This window comes from Falco peregrinus, chromosome 2 (assembly GCF_023634155.1).
Source record: "Falco peregrinus isolate bFalPer1 chromosome 2, bFalPer1.pri, whole genome shotgun sequence".
NCBI classification, from domain to species: Eukaryota; Metazoa; Chordata; class Aves; order Falconiformes; family Falconidae; genus Falco; species Falco peregrinus.
The window spans coordinates 88,006,932-88,027,915 of NC_073722.1; the positions used below are offsets into that span (position 1 = coordinate 88,006,932).

A 20,984-nucleotide genomic window follows, 5' to 3' on the forward strand; every position below is an offset into this window, starting at 1 on the left:
ACAAATAGGTGGGGTTTGGGTTGTTTTTTTTTTTTAAACTTGTGAACTTCCGTTCTACAAAAGGTCTCGAATTTCAGTTTTTCTCCCTGAATTGGGATGACATCGAATGTTGAATTACTGGAATTTCTTCCTTTCTGGGGAGGAGGCAGCTGATGAGTAGGAGCAACCAGTTTCAGGGTTAGGACAGCTGACTCTGGAGACCTGTAAAATGGAGCAGAGCAGTGATGGTGGGGCAGATAGGTGATGGAGGGGAGGGGAACACACAGGCAGAAGGAGGGAAGTAGGAGACAGGAATGAGAAGCAGCGATGACAGCTCAACCAGAAGAGTAAGGAGAGAGCAGAAGTTCCTTCTTGGCTTCCTGGGCTGTAGGAACTGCTACATTTTTGTGCTGTGTTATGCTGTTGGCCATGCCTAGCTCGGCACCTTCTGCTTTGCTTAGTGACTGGCAGACATGCAAGCTGGTGCTGCACTGAGAGCTCCTGTCAGAGAGAGCTTGAAGTGCTTCATAGGGTGGGTGAGGTGGAGCTGGAGGTTCACAGCAGTGCACAACTAGGAGTGCTGCATGGTTTCACTTCTGCTCCTTCTGCAGTTGAGTCCTTCCGTGCTAATCGAATGGGGGTGAATGCAAGACCAAAAGATGAGCATTCTCCAATTCTCAGCTGGGCTCTGAGCAGGGCACTGCAGCCCTTGCAAGCTAAGAGAATATCTCTGCCACTAAGTCTTTTTCTACAAAGCAGAATTAACAGGAATACTCTTTTTTTTCTGGTGTGACTGGGAAGGAGCACTAGGGGCTGTTCATAACATACCACAGAGTGTTTATTATGCTGATGCTTCTATTATTTAACAAGTTTCTTAACTTTTTAAAAAATATACCAAACTGATATACTCCATCCATCAGCAATGCCCTCCAGGAATGAGTAGCTAATTAGAGAGCAGGACTTGTGAAAAGACAAACCCGGGTTGTGCACAGAACAGGTTTCTCCAGTATTTATTGCCTGCGTTACTGGCCAAGCTTACTTGTAAGTAATAGTCAAATAATCGGCCTGGGTCCTTTTGTGAATGGTTTGAGTCTGTGTGGTCCTTCTTTGTTAGAGTAGCTCATGGTTTCTGAAAGCTTCTGCACCCCCTGTTCTGAACAGCAGAGCCCGGTGGCACCAGCTGCTTCTGCCTGGAACAAACATTTGCATGTGACATTTTAAAAAAAAAAAAAAAGCCAATTTCAAAATGTATTTGCTTTTCCTTATCCCCTAATTTTTCACCCCTTCTTAAAATCTGGAAATATTTAAAAGGTGAATATATTTAGTTTTTTCTACAAGCACCTTTTAAACAAGTAAAGCTTGAAGAGGAAAGAGAAATCTTCCCTTCAGAAATAAAACAGCAGCCAGTGTTTGGAAATATTTTAACAATAGACCATATGGGAGTCCCAAACTATTAAGCTTTATTATTCAGAAGGCGGAAAATGTGGTTTGATATTCAATTGATATACAGCATAAATGAGAGCCGCAAACTCGGCTCCCTTGAGCTGGGATTCAGATGTTCTCTTGAATATAATAACTAATGCTTTGGCCTAGTTCCACAGAATGCATCCAGCCTGCTGATCACAAGCCAAGAAACTGTAGGCTTTTTCCCCCTCTGCCCCCGCTCTCTTCTCCCAAGTACTTTCCTCTCCTGCCAGCATGAGCTTTTGGCCTGAATATAAATCTCTTGATATTAGCTGCGTATAGAAAATGGGGAGGATGCTAATAGGGCACAGCAGTAGAGCTGTCTGTCTGTGCATGTGTGTTTGCTTTAATGATAAAGTTTTCCCTTCATGATGTGCTGCTGTGGGATTATATTGGTCATCTGAGGTGGGAGGTTCTTTGTTCCTGTTTTACTGTTTGTTTCCTATTGCTGTGGGAACAGGTAGGTGAACATCTTTTGGGGTTACTATGAAGTGGTGCCAGAGACCATGAGAGTATGGAATTTGTTGGAGAGAGAAACTGGAAGTGGTTTCAGTTTCTTTTTTTCTTTCCCCCCCCTCCCCATTTGACTTGCATATATTTATAACTGCCCCTTCCCCCTTCTATCATGTCTCTCAACTTTCTCCCCTATGGAGAAAAGAACCCATAAAAGTTGCTTATAAAATAATACATACGTGGACTAAGATTGCCTGTATGCAAAGGGAGACTGATAGTTACGCAGATACTGTGATCAAGTAATGGCAGGCTGGATTACCTGCCATTTTTTGACCCAGGATCCCTGATTCACTCTGTGTACAGGATGGACCAGCTTTGTCAGTGTGAATGTGGGTGGTGTGGTATGAGTAAGGAGTTGCGGGGACTAGAAATGGTCTTGTGGGTCTGGCAGTTGAATACTGCCCTGAAATACTGAGTTCTGTGCTGTCTTTGTCAAGAGCGCTCCCCCAAGATGCCAGTGTTGTCCTTGGAAATGACTGAGCTATGTCCACTGGAACTTTCTGCCCTATGCCCTGCACCAGAACCCAGCTGCCTGGGCACAGACCCCAGGCATGGAAAACCATGCAGATGGTGATGTTTAACAGTCAGGCGCACCAAATCAAGTTATACTCTTAACAGTCTAGAAGCAACCTTGACATAGTACATTTTGTTTCTCTTTGCTTCCTACAACACATGCAACGTGTGATGGCTTTGTATGTGTTTTAACTTGTAAGTGTTCAAGATTTTTGTGCTGCAGGACTTGACAAGTGTCTGTAAGTAACTAGCCCCCCAGTTTTGTGACAGACATCCCCTGCTATGTTGGGTCCTATGTTTTCTAGCCTCTCAGAATCTGAAAGAACCTTTTCTATGGTTTGTGATTCCCTCTTGAAAAGGCAACGAGACTTCTGCATTAAGATATCTGGCACTTTTTCTTGGGCTTATCACATTTCTAGAAAAAAGGCTTTCATTTGACATATAAGTCCAGGAATGCCTATAATACAGAACACAGTAGAGAATATAAATTACACAGTCTGAATGTGAAGTTCAGTTTTGGCTTCTGTCTTTCCCCCATTTCTCTTTTCAGTTGTTCATGATAGCTGAAATTTTCCACGTTTTTGTCTCAACCCACACACAAATTTTTTCCTTTGGGGAAAACTGGAGCAAAATCAATTTTAGTGCAATTTTTCAAGCTTCTTTGACTTGCACCTACATCTGTTTGGTGTGGGGGAGTGGAATTTTATCATAAAACGTTTGATTTATTTAATGTATTCAATAAGCATCCAAGATGTGCCAGGTACTTTCTCAGCCCTTCTTGGATGAGAAATCTTGCAAGCTAGGAACTTAATAAACAAAGAAGCTACAGAACTCGAAATTTCCCTGCTGTTAAGGTCACTATATATCTAAGGAATAGACAAAGTTTGAACAAATCAGATCCAGAGACTTGTAAAGTACAAAATGTCACTTGCAGTACTGATGAGATCTAATGTTAAAGGAACAGCTATTTTTTTTACGTATTTCTTGATATTGTTATCTGCCCAACACTACAACAGTCAAGTGAGATGTGTCCATGTAGCAGCTCTACTTTCGTTGCAACTCTTGAGTCTATTTTTATTGGCAAAGCCGTGGCTATGATTGTATGATGCGATACTAAGGGCTCATGTAAACAGGGTCACGGATTCAGACCAAGGTAAGTTACAAATCTGAGCGGAAGAGCTATTCCCAATTAACTTCATCACCTTAACTAAGAGGTGATTTGGAATAGTTAATAAGGAATAGCTGTTCTGGAATAATCCCTTTTTAAGACAAACCCTTACTCTTTCTATAATTGTATTCTAGGAAGCTATTCTGTACTGAATCAGCATGGGATAGAGTGCCTAGAAGACGTTCAGACCAAGCACAGCTAGCGGTGAGTGGGGCAATATACACTGGGATGCCCTATTGCAACTATTGTGAGTGAGTGGAAGAATAGCAACATTGGTTGCCTGTGCATCTCTCTTGAAGGCAACTGAAAGTATTACATCAAAACCACTGTACAAATGCCTCTCTCTGAGCAGGGATAGTATGAGCTGCCTGTTACTGTCTGAGCGTTAACCTCGTGTTACAGACAATGCATGTTTCAACTCGTAACTGATTACAATTTGATTAAATGTTGGGGTGTGGAAAGGACTTGTGTGCTTTTTTCCAATGTGTATATTTACATTATTATGTAGAGGCAATCAATTTATCAAACCCATGTGATTATTCAATAGCATAAAAAGACAACTGGTCAAAGGAAAACTTTGTTTTTAAGGTGGACAGGAAATTGGTTTCAAAGAAATTTGCACAATCTTTTTTTGAGAACCTACACTAACAAACTAATCAAATACAGGAAAAGGCAATAATTTATAATGCCATGAAAACTTTCCTGCAGCATAAAATTGTGTACTTGACCTTGCCAAGGAGGATGAGCTGGAGTAGAGATGGTGCTCATGTGCTTTACTGCACTGTAGTTGTGGCATAGTAGTTGTTAATTCATAGTTCTCCTGACTTTTGGAATTCGTCCCTTCCCTTAAAAGGGAAGGTGGCAGCCTGGAGTGCAGAAGCTCCAACTGCAGCCCTTTGGATGTTAATCCACCCTGACTTTCCTAAGCCTCCTACTTAAATCATTATCTTAATGAATCACCATTGCTGCTATCTTCAGTGCTACACAGGAACATGCAAATTTTAAACAGCCTGGGGGAAAGACCTTTTTGTCTGTAAAGTGCTCTGATACTTACATTTAGATATTGCCATGACAGGTACCTTGGATGCTACTTTCTGCCTAACCCCATGGATAGATCATGGGGCACAGTGTCTCACCCGTGTATGCCTGCTAGGCGGCTCTCGGGGCATGCCAGTCTGTTGACTTTAAGAAGCAGCTTTAGCTCAAGTGGTTGAAGCCCGATCACTGTGCAGGTTTGTCATTCATCTAACTGCCTGTTGGCTATGCATTTCTTTAGTTGCAAAATGACAAGGAATCAAGGGAGTGAGAATGGGGGTCCCCCCTCAGCTCTGTAGGTGCTGTTTTGACTTTGGGCAAGTTTCTTCAGCTCTTCACTTGACTTTTTTCACAGCACAAAGAAATATGCCACACAAATGTTCATGTATCGAGCTAAATTTTCTCCCAAGTAGGTATCAAGAAATTTGATAGCAGAAACATTACTAGCTTGCTAGAAATTCTTAAGAATACTTGATTGAGGAGAAACTGAACATAGTGAAGCCACAGCAGAGTATCTCCAAGACCTTCAGCATTGTGTTGTCCCATTTCCTTGAAGAGTCAACTTGGCCAGGCATTGAGCTCTGCCCGCTTCCAGCTCTTCCACATGATCACTTGAGAAATGTTTACTTGTAGACAGTGGGTATGGAGAGAGCGCCACGTATAGCAGTTTCAGATGGCGAATCTTTGTGGTTATTTGCAATATGCATTGAAAGATCTGGTTGCTTTATTCATTAAACCAAGAGCTGAGGAAGCTGTTTTATGCAAATGTCCTAGATAGTGAGCAGTACTCTTCTCAAATTGCAAAGTAAATTCACCCATTGTCCCCTTTCTGTGGCTCAGAAGAGCCCACTCCCTTACTATGGGTAACTTTTCCTCACCAGTAATACTTCTGTTTCTGGAACAATGGCAGGATAAATGTGGAAGATGCCAGATGAACAGAGCTCCTCTGGTCTCAACTGGGAGAGGGCCATATTGACAGGACTGAGCTTAAATGCGTTTTCTGCAATAACTCAATTATCAAGTCCTGTCCTGCTGGGATATGCCCACAAGAGGCCAGAATATCTATCTCAAGGAGGGCATCCTCATTCTTCTCAGCTAAATCTTCCCTGAAACCAGCCAAGCTAGAGCTATATCTTTTTAGACTAAGAAAAAAATTTCTTGGCTCATGCTAAAGCTAAGGACCGTTCTCAATTGGTTACTAAAGAAAGGGGATGTGAGCAAACAGTATGTGCTGACTTTTGGCAGCTCAAGGCCTGGACAGGAGTCCAGTGTGGCGCAGGAGATACAGGAGATACTAAGTGCTTCCTCAGCCGTCTGTGCACATCTTCCTGGAGAGCAGCAAGTAACTAGGCCTGTGACTCAACCTTTTTTGCCTGCCTAGTGTAGCCCTGAACAGACTGCCACTTTCTTGTAATAGTGTTTAAAACTCTCTTTGTAAACTGCTTCGCAATGATAACTTTTCTGCTCATTGTAAGCAGACTGTTGTGTTTTCTGTATTCAAACTCCCAGCTGGTTCCAATCCCTCACCGGATGGCAGCATTTTATAATACAAGGGGTAACTTAACTGGGGAAGCCATCTATTGGATTTAGCACTTCAAAAACTGTCAGAGTGGGGATTTCGGATGAAATACCAGAAGTGATTTTTATATGTGTGTGTGTATAAATATGTGGAGGGTGTGTGTATATGTATTGTGTGTATATTTCAAAAGAGAAAATTGAGGTGACTAACATCCAAGGCTGAGTGCAAAACTTAAATGCAACTTTTTCTCATTCCAGTCTTGGAAGCTAATGGTGATGGGTGTGGGCAGGTCTCTGGCTGACTTTCTGAATTGCCTTTATGTCAGAGCTCCAGCAAGGGATTTGGTGGAATTTCTCATCCTACTGAGTAAAAGTGATGTTCTATCCTACACTAGTTTCCTTAGCAAACAGAAGGAAAGGGTCACTTCTCCCCAGCACTTAACACACCCAGTGTTATTTTTGCAGGCAGTGTATGCAAAATGTTTGGAAAATGAAATATCCAGAAGGAAGGTTTAAATTTCAATATGCTGAACTGGATGACATTATTCGCCTGGCTTTTGCATGCTATCTTATGCTCATAGATAGTAGTAGAGTTTTGTTAATGTACAAAGATTGTTATTTCTGTAGTTTGCTCATTCAAATTCAGAGGTTTGTAACTGTGGAAGTAAAATGTCTGTGCTATTATTTTGTGAAGCTGTCTTGAGGTAGTTTTGTTAACCGCATGTTCACAGGAGTCTGTGCTCAAAATAGCTGCTCAGCTTTCTGGTCAGGTATGTTGAGATGCAGCGTCTCAGCTAATAACTTTTTGTGTTATCTTTCTCATGGTGCATTACAACTGCCTCCCACAAATTCTGAAACTGGGGTCAAACTGCTCTGATGTTTCTCCCAGCATTTGCTAATTTGGCAGTATTTGAGCTGCCACTAAGAAGCAGAGAAACTACAGCTGAGCACTGTGACTGCCAGTGCTGTTATGAACAAGTGATGCACATAGCACTACATAGGTATATAGATTTTAATCTGCAAACATATCTATCATTAATTTTGAGGGCTTTCAGAACCATGGTAGCTCAGCTAAGGCAGGGGAGATAAGCCAAGCAATTATATGGAGCAGCTGTATTTGGTGAGGCATGTCTCTTGGGATTAGTAGGGGCCTACAAAGCAGAGTAGTGAATTGTGCATCACAGTGCCAAGTCTGACTGGTCCTTCAGGACAGTCAGTCATTATATGGGGATGCCTTGGAAATTTCTTAAGACTGGGATATGTGCTGAGGTAAGCTTAAGAAAGCTTTCTTGGTTGTATAGATTTTAATGCAGCAATGCTTCCCCCTGCGTGTTGGGGAGAACCGTGTCCTCTGTGCTTCTCTGGCTTGTGGAACTTGTCACTGGGTGCACAGGTGAAAGGAGGTAGCTGTGAGCTCCGAGCAGCTGCAAACTGCTGTGCTTTTGGGAAGACTTTGAGGGGGGGAAAACAGCAGGGATTTGAAAGCTGAAAGTTTGACTAGTTTGAACTGGGTAAAAAAGTTGAGAGATCTGTGGCAGCAGTTGCTGGGAGATGAAAAATTTCACCTGTCACCTCAGCAGACTACTTAAGAACACTGTCTGAAGCAAGCCCCCAAAAAGTTCTTGCCGAGAGACTAATTGCCAACTGGGAGGAAACGCTGCCCCTGAAGAATGGACAAACTCTCTAGATGTTTACCCAAGCTGGTAAACCAAACAGAAACCATCAGTATGCTGCTATGTAAATTCATGGTATGCCAGTATCTTACACACTATGCAGTTCTGATTATCACCTCCCAAAGGTAGTAGAGAGCTAGAGCAGGTGCAGAGAAGACCATCAAAGATGGGTCTCAAGTCAGTGGGCATGATTTCTCTCTTTGCCATAGAGATGACTTATTACAGAAAATGCAAATGTTTAATACTATCATGAATGGGGTTGGGAAGGGGAGTAGGGAGCGATTCTTCATGGTTCTGATGTTAACTAAATTGATTCAAAGCAGGCAAAGAGGAGGCACTCTGTCAAGCAACAGTTACCATGTGAAACTCGTTGCCAAAGGGTGTTATGGATAGCAGAAGTCTAAACAGATTGAAAAATCGATGAAAGACAGATAAGTTCTTATTAAAAGTGATGGCCTGGATGCAGCCTCTGGATCAGGTGATCTTAACAACTGCACAGGGTACAAGAAGGGAAAAGACTGCCTGCACTCTATTTTACTGCTTTTCTTTCCCCACCCCTCCTCTTGATGCCTTCTGGGGCAGGGGTGGGGGGGCTTGTTCTGGCTACTCCTGAAGAACAGACCGAGCTAGACCTTTGCTCTTATAAAACAGCTCTTTTCATAGTTCAAAACTAGAAAGGAAACTAGCTACACTGCAGTGCAGGGAACTAGTTTTGCCTTGCAGCCCACGAGTAACTCACTGAAATGAAGAGAATTAGGAGCTGAATGCCTCCTAACAGCTCTAAAATGTGTGTGTTATAAAATGCCTCTGTAGCCTGTTTTCTTCATTAAAATTCTGACTTAACAAAAAACTGAGCTTGTTAATGAAGCTGTGAGTCACTACAGTGTTTCTAGTTACTTTTCTCACTTTCTGTGTTTGGTGCTCCAGTCACCCGGTTTGCCTGATAATGCACCTAATGAGCTGGCTTAGGCATTTGAACTCGGGTAGTAGTGACACCTTGGTCTGAGGATGGCTGCCCTCCGCAGAAAGGACTGGGGAGCACGATAGGGAGGGAAGAAGCAGCAAGTTGGGAAGGAGGCTGAAGAAAGGGGAAGATATTTAAATCTCTTGTATATGCACACAAGCAGTGACATAGTTGTGACTGCTGTGGCACCAGTCAGTTGGTATTTGGGAGGTGAAAAAATCAGTTTTACATATTGCTAGACGATTGTACTGTAATACAGCAGTGCCTCCTGGCAGGGAAAGCAATGTAACGTAAAGCAGTACAGCGTGGAAGAACAGTTGGAGAGCTGTCAGGAGCTGAGTAGCTTGGATTGCTTCCACATGAACCTGGGAGCAAGCAAGCTTGCTGCAGCGTGGCATTCCCCTGCCCTGAGGAGGAGTACGGTCTGCAGCATGAGTGTGAATAATGCACCTTACAAACAACGCAGCTCAGCTCTCTGAAGGAGGGATACAAGAGGCTTTTCTAGGCAAAACAGTAAGAGTGTCTTTCTTCTCTTGGGAAATTTCTTTTCCAGCTCAGAGCCCTTCTGAGTTCATATGCCAGGCAGCCCTGAGGCAAATGAGTTTGCATCTGTCAGCCGTCATTGCCTGGCACAAAGCTGCCAAAGGGGTAGCAAAAGGCTGAAGGCTGGAGCTTTCCTGTGCAGGCTGCAGGAAAGCTGCTGGGTCTGATCTGATGGGGCAAACAAGGGAGTAATGACTTTTTTTTTTTTGGTAACAGTTTGTATTTCCAGAGGGCTTTGCTGCATGGCATTGGCCTTTATTCCAGTTTTTAGATGTTGGACTTACTTAGCAATCTTACTTGTGGTTTTTAACCCTCCCCCCTCTCTCTGCCCCCAGCATTTTTCTTCCATTCCTCTGCCTCACTCTACATATTGCTACTATAAATTGCTTGGGATGATGGGTCCTGCTTCTTACTTGGAGCCTCTGGATGCTATTAACAAGTAATTGCTGGAAAGGCTTGTTTAAACATCAAACCCCTACATTATTTTTTAAATTGCCCTTTGAGGTGGCTGAAATGCTACTGAAAGATTACTTTAATACTGGACAAGGAGCTTTATTAGGTAAGGGGAATAGTGTTCTCACTAGTATTTCTGAGGTACCAAGTCATCTTCCTTTTAAAGAAGGGATGTGTAGTTTTACTCCCCCTGCTTGCTTCTCCCCTCACACCAGCAAAACTGATGTTTGTAGCAAGGAGCAAAGACGTTTTATTAGCTTTATCTTTTCAACACATTCAGATTGTTTGGGGTTTTTTTTTTTCCCAAAAACCTGTAAGAATAGAACAATTAATTCTGCATGTTTGCTACCTAGCCACAGCTTGAAATCCATCAATACTAGTAAATTATCCAGGGAGATTCTCTCAACATCCAATACATATATGAGGGTTGGCCAGCATGATATGGGGCCAGGACAGTGTCTAATACACTACTACTCCTGCTGTAATCACATCAGTCAGATTACTGAATGGTTGACCTGCGGTCACGGATGAGCTTGAACAGGATCCTCCACCATTTAGAAACCAGTAGCTACATGCGTGATGCACCTCTCCTGGTTAAGACTGCTGCAAGATTGGCTGAATTGCAACTGGTTTTGCTCTAAATGTAACTGTGGTGTGTTCTGTCAGTGGCAATATGAGTCACCGTTAGCCTAGTAGCAACCATTGGACAATAGTGTGAAATTTATGTTTATTTCACATACTGAAAACTGTTAGGCAGATCTCCTTGCAGGCTGAGTGTCTCCTGACTTTAAGAACAAATGGTTCATTTTGCTTTGACGTTCATGCAGCCGCAGGGATGCAGTAAATGTATTGACTTTTTACTCCTTTCTACTCTTTCATGTAAGTGTACACACATTATTACAAGAAAGATGCATGTGAGCTCATAGCTGTGCCTCATCACTTAATGAAGTGTTTGCTTTAAGGAAACGACATGGGCCTTCTGTGGAAGCTCTAGAAGCAGTAGCTAGTTTGCCCAGGCCTTAGCCCCAGCAGGCAAAAAGGAAAACTTCATTTCAGATTTCCTAAGCTTGACAGGCAGCTAGGTCTGTGCTAGAAATTAAGGTGTGAATTTTATAAATATAAGTGCTACCTTGGGAAGGAATAAACAAATAAGGAACCTACTGCAGAAATGGTTTGAGAAATGTCACAGATTGTGAAGACAAACATGAATTTGGAAGTAGCATGGGAAGGTTTCATGACCTTCTGCATTTTTCACCTAACATTGTGTCTGATCAGGGGAAGGTGTCTTGTTCCTCTGTCATCTTCCTGATAGCAAAAAAAAAAAACCAAAACCCCACCCAACTTTATCTTTTTACATGTAGTGTAGCATGTGTATTAAGGTTTGGGCGGGGTGGGGGAATGTGTGTCTGGCCATATTTTGTTTAGTAATTTAGAGAAATATCCAATCACAGCATCTCAGTATGTATGCCACAGAAAAAGAAGCAAAATGCATATTGTAGGGAATTGCTGTACCTCTTGCTTTCATGGTGTGCGAGCGTTTCTTTTTCCCTGTTGTTGCTTATTCCCATTTGTGTTTTAGCAGTCTTTATGTTAGGATTTTGTGGGATATTGAGCGGAAGTCAAGTGCACTGTAGATCTAGTGGCTAAAAGCTACTGAATTGAACAATCTTTATAATACCTAAGAAAAAATACTTCCTTGAAATTACAATAGCTGCCTTAAACAATTGTCATACATCTTGGTGAGTTTAGGCCTGTCTGTACTCAGGCGCTGCTTGTCTTCTGCCAAAGGCTGAAGGAAAGACAGAACGCTCAACTGCGTAAAGTCTGTCCCTAAGCATGAGGAACAAGAGTTTGTAAGAAAGTACTGGGCTTTTGGCAGATGTACCTGCTTTTGCAGGGAGACCTTCAGGCCTTTTCTGCCAATTAAAAAAAAAAATTATTTTTGGTTTGTTTAATGCAGTAAAGGATTTCAGTTGAGAAAATAGTGAAAGCTTAAGCAACCTAGGATCCTTGCTTTCCTTTTCTAACCTGGTGAATAAGAACTAGATATAACAGGAGGTAATTATCTGGGAACTCTAGATTTTAAAGGACAAGGCAATGAAAATTCAGTTATAAAGAGAACTGAGCTTTAGCTGATTATTTAATTGTTTGTTTTAAATGTTCAGCGTGTTTGGACTGAAAAGTTTATGAAAAGATAAGAAAACAAAGTCAGAAAATGCTTGATGGATGGTTACTTTCTGAATTTTCAGGCAGTATGATTAAAATGAGAAAAAGAAAATGTCTAATAAAAGTTACAGGGTTTTTACTAAAATAAGAAAAGGAGGAAAAAAAGTCAGCTGAATAAATACCTGTAAAAAAGAATAAATCTTTCAACTAGAGATAGTGCAGCTCTCCAGTTAGCAAAAACTAATACCAAATTGAGAGCAGACTATATTTAGTTGCAAATCAGTATGGCTTAGTAGTTACCAGCCACTGATCATCCTTTATGAAAATAACTAGAGCTCAAATGTAAAACAAGATTAAAATTGGTAGCTTTAAATGACTTTGATTTAAATCCACCCTTCCTCTACTATTGGATGCTATCTGAATAAATAAATAAGTAAAAGCTCATTTAGCTGCTGGCATGGCATTGCCATGGCTTTTCCTGTATTTGCTATGATGTGATACACAGATAAAGGGAACTCCCTCTGTATGTTCATGTACCAAGTCACTAACGTAACACTTGGTCTTTTCCCTCCCCTTCCTCTGTCTCTCATCTCCATTATCCTCCCCCAAAATTTAAATGGGAAATTGAATTTTGAATTTGTCATGTTTTACATACTTCTCAAGGTGTGTGAGCTGACTCTGAAGATGAGTGCGCCTGGCCTCCTATTTTCCTGTCTCCTGTATGTTTGATACAAACTACAAGTGTGTCCTAAAGAGTTTTTTCTTATTTTACTCCTGGTCACATATTTTTGTACTGCAACTTCCAAAAATTTAATTATGACCTTAGAGGCAGACAGTCCAATAGTGAAATAGCTTGCAATTGAACTCTGAAATTCCACTGCTTAAAATTGCGTAAAACTTTCCAATAATTTGTTTATATATTATTTTAAGAAAAAAACACCTGAATTAGGAGTCTGGTTCCAAGTAAAAAAGGATAGCTATCTGGCTAATCATTGCTATGCACTAGATCACTATTTTTATTCTTAATGACAGCAGGATTTTTGCCATTTTCCCCTATAAAACTTCTTCAATTGTATAATGAATGCATTTGATTTAAGGGGACGCTCTCCAGGATTTTATGCCCCAAGACAGACATGTCACAAAATAGCTGGAGGTTAAAGAACCCCAGTTGGATTAAACACTTGCAAGTACTGACAAGAGTAGGAGTCGAGCATTTGTATGGAGACCTGTATGGAGGCTCCTGGACAGCTGTTCTCAACTACTCCTGCTTGAAATCAGCTACTTTGTTTTGTTCTTACCTAGAAATTCAGACTTTCTGAGTCTTCAAAGAAAACGTGTGCACTGCTATCTCCTTGTGGGAACACAGCTCTGTCTGACAGAGAGGTTGCTCATAAGATGGCCTGGTTTTCCCAAAGTCTGCATATTTTTTTTGTGGAAAAATAAAATGAATAATTGCACTTCTGTACTAAATGTGGGGATTTTCCTTAAATGACTTCTTAAATAATTGCTTCTGCATCAGATGTGTCACTAAGTGTCAAGGTTTCTGGAAGTGCACATCCTGTATATTGCAGTTATAAAATACAGCTGGGCCTCCATTTGTCTGTTGGGAACACAGACCTGCTCTTGTGATTTGGTTTCATGTTGCTCCAGAAGGATGTGACAGTGTACATTCTAAGATCTCATGACAAATGTGTAAAGTTCAGTGCTCTTACCAGGCTGGCTGCTAACTGGCCAGGAAGTCACTAACACTGTGGCTGGCAAAGAGTAAAGAAAACACAAAAGATGCTAAATCTTGGTTATGGGAGAATGAACTGTCATGTAATGGCCTTATTCTGGATTCATCTGAACAGAGATGGCCAGTGAGATAAACAGATGACTGGGATGTGGAGTATGGGAGAATTTCCCTTTGCTTCCCACTTGTGCTGGACGGATGAATTGGGTTCGTTGAATCCACTGTATCACCCAGCCCTTGAGGGATTATAAAGCAGAGGCGGGCTGTAAAAAGACCTACACCACTTCAGAAGAACGTTTAGCTTGGCGCTGCCTTCATCCCTGGTGGCTGCTTGTGATGCCTGGAGCTATTTACCGTAGGGATGAGCAGACAAACCTGATGTATGCTCAAACCTGGAAATATGAATTAATTAACCAGTGGAATAACTTATGGATGTGGTAGTTCCTCATAAATGAGACTTTTCATCAAGACTGGTGCATGCATTCTCACTCGTGTACTCCCTCTCCTAAAAGCTGTTGAAAGAATTGCTTGCTGGAAAATGAAGGCACTTGTGCTATTAAGGAGGAATAAGACATGAGGATCCTACAGGGCCTTGTGGTTCTCCACCTCCGAGCTCGCGCATGCTGGTCAGCAGCTTCTCATATCCCTTGGTGCTCTGGCTCCTTGTTAAGTACTACAATGTGCTTTTCATGAGATAGGTGGCAGGGGGCAGTTCTTCATGCTGAAGAATACTTCTGTATAGTGATGCAGACTATAGCTCTGCCAAGTAGCTCCTCTCTTTATTATCTGTGTCAGTCATGAAGATATGACACAAAAAATGCCATTAATGCATTTGTTGCCCTAAAAAAAAATTCTGTTGGCTCTTTCAGCTGCTTAGGCTAGCAGCTAGTATCCTCCAAGGCTTAGTGAAGAATTAGGTTGAAATTGCCAAGGGGTGTCTCTTCCTGCACTGAATTAAGAGATGTATGAGGCTCGCTCTCCTTTGTCCTTCCTTCATCCTGCACTAGCCATATTTGCCTTGTGCCCTGTCAGCATTTTCTGCTTGGGAATGGCTGAGTGGACTTTGCTGTGTTAGCCGTGCATCTTTTTTTATTTGAGGGAGATCTTCAGAGTGCCTATTTGGCACAAATCAGTTGAGAATTTGCTGGTAATAAGTGCAGAGGAAGGAACAAAAAGAATATGTGGAGCCCCCTGATATGTCATCTTCCTTGTTTTTAGGGCCTTAACCCTTTGACCCTGCTGTTCACTTTCTCTTGGCAGTGCCTTGTTCCTGCTCTTGGTGGAGGTCTTTTGCTTGTCCCTGAACTGGTTCGACCCCCAGAACACAAATGCTCTGAAGCTGCAGTCGCAGGGTCGCTGTCTGTCTCTAGAAAGTAATGTGGCAAGGGGCTCTGCGTGCTATGGAGAGCAGCTCCCCCCGTGCAAGGAGTTACAGGATACTGCTGGGGGTAGCTACAGCTGGTATGCGCTGGTACTAATATAATCCCGCAGGACTGTATCCATGAGACACAAGTGTGACATGTGAGGTATTTAAGGAGACACACCTGTTCTAGGCACAGGCCTGGGTATTGCATGCCTTGGAAATGGAAGGTTTTGGTGGAGCAGGAAAGACTTTAATTTCATCCACAGCAGGGCTTTGCTTTCTTCCTTCTCCCCATTGTCACATTATTTTATAATTCCCTAATATTAAACAATCCTGCAGCCTGTTAGCACTGGACTGTTTCAAAGGCCAGGCTAGTGTTTGCATTTGAACTTTTTTTTACCTTGGTGTGTGATTCCAGAGTGATCAGCAGGAGAGAACAGCTTCTAGGTTGACTGATGGTTTGGGTGTAACTGCTCCCAAGAAAGGGCAGAGAATTTGCAGAATGTCATCTATGTGTGGGGCTGGGTTTTTCAGTCCTTTAGATAATTCAGATTTTATGTTGTGTTTACCTGTGTTTTCATTATAAGGCTTTTGTCTTGCAATTTGGAGTGGTAAATCACCTAAAAGTGATATCATCTTGCAAAATTTTGTACAAAAATATTTTGTCCCTTTGGTTTGAAGTCTGAGTGTCTTTCCTGCTCTCCTTCCAATCTGCCCCCATGCCAAAAATTGTTGTTAAATGGTTACTTTCCATACAGAAGAAAAATCAAGCAAATGCAAAATAAACTTCATGGTTGTACAGTATGAAGAAATTAACTTGCTTAGATTTGTATATTATTTTTTTTTTTAGTTAATCTGACACTTGGCAGATGTTTGGGTTTTTGTTTTGGGTTTTTTTTTGCCATTTCAAAGGGGATGTATTAAGATGAAGGAAAAAAAATTGCAGGGTCTGTCATATGACTTGATTCGATCTGTCTTGTCTTTCAATTAGAATGGAAATTTTCTCTCAAACTTCTTTATGTGCCTTTTTTTTTGATGTTAATGTGGAATCTCCTATTTGCCTTGGTCTCACTCCACATGTCCTTTCTTTCCATGGATTCCTGTTCTTCATGAGGTTTTAGTGCTTGTTGGTTTAGGACAGCTTCCAGGACTGGGGCCAAGATTTCTCCTGTACCTGATAGATCATTGTGTGAAAATAGTAGCAACTGGACAGTCTTTTCCTCCCATCTTTATTTTAAACAGAATCTTCCAATAAACATCCAGTATGGCAATTGTTGTTTGTAGAACTAATAATGGCTGGTGGAAATAAGGAAGAGAGGGTGAGAGGCATGTTTTACTCTAGGACCTGGTTAGTTTGGGCAGTTAGGCATCTTGGGGGGGAAGGTGGTTATTATTCCCTTCTATATAGCTCTGAATTCTGAGTGCGGTGGACTGGAATAACCAGACCCTGAGGGGACAACAGATTCTCCTTCGCAGAAATGAAATGGTGTTGGCAGGGAAGCAGATCCTGGGAATGGAGACTCCTCGGCTCCAGCCTCACCTGGCCATGGGGTAGGCTCACTGTGAGCAGGTCACTGACCCTTATGCAAGGGGGTATAAATCTGAATCTTGTAATCCTATCATGAAGGATGGCTGCAGTGTGGCAAGTGGTGGCTCCTCGCCTGCAGAGGTGCTGACCAAAACCCATGGTCCTCTTTAGTCCCTCTATGCTGACATTCACAGCTTGACCAGCCCCAAAGCCTCAAATTGGTTTTTTTCCTTGTGGGCAGACATATTTTTGTACATATGAACGTGAAAATACCTTTGATTATGGTATTAAGAAGCAGAATACCTCATTGTAAGGAAAACATCATCCTCATCTAGTGGTGGTGCCTCCCAGGCTAGCTTTCTATCTACATTTCTACATGACCGTACTTTGCTGCACAGACAGGGCCTAAAGTAGATGTGATCTCACTATTCTCACCAGCTGGTAATGGTGGGCTCTCACACCCCCATGTCTACTGGATTCTCCGAGTTAATCAATGTCCAACTAAAAACTGAAGAGATTTATTCTAGGGGATTTTTTGTGGGGGCGGTGGTTGGATTTAGTGAGATTTTTTTGTTCCTTAACTGCACCCTGCAAAATGTCCCGGCTGAGTTGTTTCCAAATACTAGCATCTCTAGGGAAGGGGTTATAAATTGCTAATTTAAAGCCTGCAACAGGATAATTAACTAACCAGTTTGATGTAAATGGCTTAATGGGGCTTTACTAGCCCCTTTGAACTTAAAGTAGCACTAAAAAGTAAACTGTAAATACCTTCAAGGAAAGTACTGGCATGTTTGAATGTGGGGGTGCTTGGTTGTAAGAAGCAAGCCTGCTTGACTTGCCAGGAATCTGGTGGCCTGTGTGACAGCAACTGTGTCAAGGAGGCGAGGGGACTAACCAGGCACCCCTTGGGGGAGGCTCTGCAGCTACCCTAGTTCTTCAGGAAGCACATAAACTCTGATATATCAGGCTTTCAAACCTGCCCTGCCTGCTTTGGAAAAATTAAATCACAACCTCAGTTTAAATGCAACTGTAATGAATTTTCTTCATGATTGAAGAAAAGAGAAAAAAAAAAAGGAAAAAAACCCAACAAAAAACAACCCTGAGGGGGGAGGCAGCCACTAGAGTCCACCCTAATTTTCCTGGAGTTGTATTTGCATTAAGGTCTTTTGGCAAGTCCAGGCAGAAACTTACTACACTTTGTTTCAGAAGACCTCGTTACCCACTGAATCTGCTGAGACAATGTACTACTACAGCCCTGCAGCAGATTCCAGTTTCTGATGTGTTTTGGGGACTTTTGGGAGAACCTCTAAACCTTCATTCTTGCTGGGCTGCTACAAGATTCCAAGAGAGGGTTGACAACTGTTAAGCTTCTAGAAATCAAGATCATCACAAAATGGAAACATCTTGTGTAGTTAGGCATTGATTTCACTTCTGACGATGTAAACTAGGGTATCAGAGAAGGTAATTTCAGGCCCAAAGGCAGGAAGGAGTATTCCCTTCTGTCCCTCCCTCTATGGAAGAGAAACTCCTCCTGGTCCGAGTGCTGCTCTGCTCCATCTTTTCACTGCACATGCACCACGCAGGGTCAGCAATAATTTGCAGGAAATTTCTTTTCCTCACTGTTTATCTGTCTCACCACCATCTTTCGCCTCTTGCCAGCAGCCTTTCTGGGTACTAGAGGGTGTTTTGGAGTTTGAAGCACAATCCTCAATTGCTACTGTAACCTCTGACACATGGGATTTGTCTTACAGTCAGCTCTGAGTGTTTCTGGTCCTTGGCTGTACTTCCCTGCCTGCTCTGTTGCACTATCCCAAAGACTATGAGACTAACGCTGAGCCAGACCAGGGCTAATGCAGGAAAAGGGCAAGACCTAACCTTTACAGTGATGGGCTTGGATGGGGTAAAACAGATCATGATGCCTCACCATCAGTAGTGATGGATCTATTTCTCTGTGGTTTGTTTTTCTGTTTTGTTTTTGGTGGTTTGGTGGGGGTTTTTTGTTAGGGGTTGTTTTTTTTTTTTTTCAGCTGGGAAAATAATGGGATATGATGTACCACTGGCAAGGTTAATGCTGGCTTTAAAAAAAGAGGAACATAAAAGCACTGAAGTGTTGTAGAGGGCAGTGATGTAGGAATGCCACATCTTATTTTAAAAAAAATGTCTGGCAGAGGATTCAGGCCTGCACTCTAATTGTTTAGGTGTCTATGGGCCTATTGTATGCAAATACCAAAATGCTCCACTGTGGCCTTTGGAAGACGAGGTAGTAACATGGCACTTCTCTGCTCCTACATGCTGACTGAAGAAGTTGGCACCATAGCACTACCTGCTTGCTGTGTGTGGGTGGGAGCACAGTGCAGGATTAATTTGGAGTTGATTGTGTTGGCAGGCATCTATCAGCAGAGCTTGCCCAGCTGCCTGTGCTATGCTGTGGCTGTTAATGCTTTACTTCCATGAGCACTAACCTAGATCACATATTTTAAAAAATAAAAAATGCATGTGCTATGAGAGAGAGAAAGAGACTTTGCGAGCAGAACAACTTTGTACACATGCAGTGTAGATGGCTGGAGACTCCCTTCAAGGAATGTCAGAAGACCTTAGCATGCCAGCTTTGATATCTTGGCATCTGACTGTGAAATGCAAATACTCAGTCTCAATACATCATGCCCATATGCTGACATGTATCCAAGGGGAACTTCTATGAATGTTGTTGTTATTCACATATAATTTCAGCTGCCTCTTTGCTTCCCAGCACCACCATACCATACCATGTGTCCAACTGAGTGCAGTGTCTTCCAGGCCTTTTATGCCAAATCTTTTGGATTTGTTTCTCTCATGGGGAGGCAAAATGGCATTAGTGTGCATGTCTTTCTCAGTGGTCTGGACAAGGGGATCAAGTGCATACTCAGTAAGTTTGCAGAGGATGCCAAGCTGGGCAGGAGTGTTGATATACTTGAGGGTAGAAGGCTCTACAGAGAGATCTGGGCAGGCTGGACCGATGGGCTGAGGCCAACTGTATGAGGTCCTACAAGGCTGAGTGCCAGGTCCAGCACTTGGGTCACAACAGCCCCATGCAAAGCTATGGGCTTGGGGAAGAGTGGCTAGAAAACCGCCTGGCGGGAAAGCACCTGGGGGTGCTGGTCAACAGCTGGCTGAACATGAGCCAGCAGTGTGCCCAGGTGGCCAAAAAGGTAAATCAATAGTATCCTGGCTTGTATCAGAAACAGTGTGGCCAGCAGGACTAGGGAAGTGATCATCCCCCTGTACTTGGCACTGGTGAGGCCGCGTCTCAAATCCTGTGGTCAGTTTTGGGCCCCTCGCTGCAAGAGGGACACAGAGGTGCTGGAGCATGTCCAGAGACGGCCAATGGAGTTGGGGAAGTATCTGGAGCACAGGTCTTATGAGGAGCAGCTGAGGGAACTGGGGTTGTTCAGCCTGGAGAAAAGGAGGCTCAGGGGGGACCTTATCACCTTCTACAGCTGCCTGAAAGGAGGTTGTGGGCAGGTGAGGGTGGGTCTCTTCTCCCAAGTAACAAGTGATAGGACAAGAGAAAATGGCCTCAAGCTGTGCCACTGGATATTAGGAAAAATTTCTTCACTGAAAGGGCTGTCAAGCTCTGGAACAGGCTGCGCAGGGAAGTGGTTGAGTCACCATCCCTGGAGGTATTTAAAAGACATGTACATGTGGCACTTAGGGACGTGGTTTAGTGGTGGACTTGGCAGTGCTGGGCTAACAGCTGGACTGCATCTTAAATGTCTTTTCCAACCTAAATGATTCCACAATTCTATGTGCAGCAGAGGAATAAACCCTGTGTTTGGATGGGGTTGGGTTGTTTTTGAAGGCTCTTATCTTTCTAATCCCCGCCCCCCCCCCCCCCCAACAAACCGTTCTGCAGATTTTTAGTTTCTTCATTAAGTCCTTTAAATGATATGATCAATTAAAACCCAAATGAACAAAAAAGCTTTTTCACACTGCCTATGAAAATAGAAGTTAAGGTAAAGAAATGTGGATTGCAATAATCTTCCTTTCTTTCACATGAGAGATGGTCGGAGTTTGGACTCCTTTCTGAAGTCCTAGTGTACTTTATGTATCATCTAATAACCATATTTTTGTCTTTCACTATAAAAGTTTTATACAAATAATAATAAAAAAATACGCATGAAGAAAGTTACCATGACTAAGAATTTCTACTGTGCCGTTCACCCCATTGAAAGACCCAAACTTATCAGTCAGTATTTTGGGCACTTCAGTAAATGTCAGCACAGTTGTTAGTCCTGTCTGAAGCTTTGCGTATCTCTGTGACCCAGTCTCTTCTCAAAGGAAGAAATAATATTTGCAAGACAGCAAAGCAGAATTTATTTTCTCACCAGCTTTG

At 42.5% G+C, this 20,984-nt stretch overlaps 1 protein-coding gene across 4 annotated transcripts in view; it reads left to right on the plus strand.

Annotated features, from left to right (window-relative positions):
• HIC2 (HIC ZBTB transcriptional repressor 2) overlaps positions 1–20,984 on the plus strand; it is a 75,762-nt gene that overhangs the window by 37,734 nt on the left and 17,044 nt on the right. For 3 of the 4 annotated variants that reach the window (XM_055795495.1, XM_055795497.1, XM_055795494.1), the window contains exon 2: positions 3,772–3,841. The exons of the other annotated variant lie outside the window; for it this stretch is intronic. The gene's annotated coding sequence lies outside the window, so the exon portion shown is untranslated. The remainder of the gene's footprint in view (positions 1–3,771; positions 3,842–20,984) is intronic. 4 annotated transcript variants of the gene reach the window in all.